Below are 2,725 nucleotides of genomic sequence, written 5' to 3'. Positions count from 1 at the left end.
TGTTTAGGCAGGGCTTAGACTCTTCTGGGTTAAATGCTGCAGTAATTTCACTCGTTTTATTAGCTGATGTGTATAGTGTTGAGTCACCCGCATACATAGACACGCTGGCTTTACTCAGGTGTGAATGCTCTGAGAGTCTAAACCTACCTAACCAGTTTGAATATCAACCATCAGCAGACAATAAGAAAAATGAGAGCCTTTGAGATCAACCCCAGAAGCCTTTGCAAGGGCTAATTCTATCTTTTGATATCTGTATGATCAAGACATATGATAGCGGTTTATCCTTGCTGTTAACCTACACTATATATTACATGACTGTTCCTGTAAGCACATAGCCGTGAGCGAAAATACTGTTCCAAAAAGTAACACACCTCCTCTATGCCATTTCTTCTCCAACTTCCCCCTCAGCTCTTTTGGGACAAGTTGGCTATTCACTTGCTGGTTAACAGGGAGCTATGTAGGATTAAGAACGGTCAGTGATCCCTGGGTCAGGTTCTACCAGACTTTACACCATATGTTAAATGACCCTGATTCATAACCCTCAGCAATCACACCTTTTTGACAGAAAGTAACCTTTTTTCAACTCTTGTGTGTTGTGCACTTTTGTGAGTTTGCAGAGTTTGGATGTAGTCACCCAACCACAATGACAGCACATCGGAAGCCCATGATACAGCGGCAATTTATGAGGCAATATTGCAGAGGAGAGAGTTTGGGCCCAATGTGTATTTCCACACTGGTTAGACCAGGAGGGTAGGCAACTACATTCAGCCGCAGGAAGGTTCTTTCATGAGCAGATAGTCATTGGGCCGGAACATAATTGTTATCCTTTGTACATGGACAGCAGGTAAGCCCAAACAGATGTTATATTTCACAATACCATAATCATTTCATACTTTGACTGCATTGAGACAGACCACATACATGTAACTGCCAAAAATAATGGAAACACAAGTACATGAGGGATACAAAGTATATTGAAAGCAGGTGCTTTCACACAAGTGTGGCTCCTACCCTCCTTAATCAAGCAATTAACATCTCATCATACTTAGGGTCATGTAAAAAATGCTGGGCGGGCCATTATTTTGGCTATCATGATTATACCCCTATAGGAAGACAATGCCCCTATCCACAATCAATGAATGGTTTGATGAGCATAAAAACAATGTAAACCCTATGCCATGTCTGTTTCAGTCACCAGATCGCTACCCAATTGAACACTTATGGGAGATGCTGGAGTGGCGCCTGGGACTGTTTTCCACAGCCATAAATAAAACAACAAATGATGGAATTTCTCATGGAAGAAAAGAGTTCCAGACACTTGTGAAATCTATGCCAAGGTGCATTGAAGCTGTTTTAGCTCATCATGGCCCAACACTGTATTAAACACTTTATGTTGGTGTTTCCTTTATTTTGGCAGTTACCTGGATGAACCTGTATATCTATTTTTGGGAGTATTTGCAAACAGATTTCCTAAACTGAAGTAATTTTGAGCTGAATTCCTTTGTCCATCAACAAAAATATTATGTGGGTGTCAGTCACAATTTATTTATGAAAATGTTGTAATAGAGCAGAGGGCTGGGAGCGTATATTTCCCTCTTAGCCGAGCAGTGATCCATTTTGTTAAAGGCAGATGTCAGAGGTGATGTGGCTGTAGGGCAGGGCAAACACATGGACGTACAGACCCATGTGTTTTTTTTCGCAACCACAATCTCTCAAATACTTCTCTGATTAGCTGTGTAAAGAAAGCATTTATTTATAAAGATTTGTGAGTACACCTTTAGGTTCCTAACCTAAATCTATAGTAATTCAAAAGCCAGGGATGTGGATCTGATTACAAATTTAATGATAAATCTACCTTTGTAAATTTGTCAGAAGCACCATGGGTAGTGAACCTCATTTGATCAATTTAAAGGAGAGATGAGACATACTAACCCATCGAGAGTGGGAGGTTGGGGAAGCAGATCTCCACTCAAATCCTTGAAAATCTTAAAAAAGAAATGACAAAACTTTTGGAGAGAAAATTAAATCTTGGGTCGACTTCTGGCTTAGACTACACATGATATACAAATATAGGACTAGGATGAAAAAGCATATTTTTAATTGAAGTATCTGTATATGCAGGGCTAAGGTGACTTCTGTTCGTTATGCTTCCTTCTATTCAAGAAGAGGTTTTCAGACTTTTACAGAGATTGGAAATGTATTCTGTCTTTAGAATGTGTGAACTGACCTTTGTAACCTCGTGGCAGAGGGATTATTGGGATCCAGCCTGACCTGTTCTTTCTCTCACTGTCTGCACTGAAGATAGTTTTACCAGACCATTTACCTGATCATCATTGACTCACACTAAACAAATAAAACATCAAATGTGGAACCCCTTCAAGTGTCTAAAAAGTTATTATATATGATTGGAGATATAAATATGTGTCAATCAGTAATTTATTATCGTTTTTATATGATATTTATAGAGTTTTCAAAGTATATAGACAACAGGGGGGGATTTCTGAAGATCTTTAGTAACACAATCAAATCCCAAATATAATTAGATTTAACCTCATTCTATCTATGTAACCCTCACCATCCCTTTGGTGATGGAATAAAGTTTACATGTGTTAATCTGGTCTATCAGCCTAATTCCATTTCGCCGGGCGTATAAATGCCTTTCGATGTATTAGCTTTTTTGTAAAGACCAGGACACAAATCATATGGAGAGTTTGTCAATGATCTG

This window comes from Oncorhynchus masou, unplaced genomic scaffold (assembly GCF_036934945.1).
Source record: "Oncorhynchus masou masou isolate Uvic2021 unplaced genomic scaffold, UVic_Omas_1.1 unplaced_scaffold_1342, whole genome shotgun sequence".
NCBI lineage: Eukaryota > Metazoa > Chordata > Actinopteri > Salmoniformes > Salmonidae > Oncorhynchus > Oncorhynchus masou.
This window is presented reverse-complemented; position numbering follows the sequence as displayed.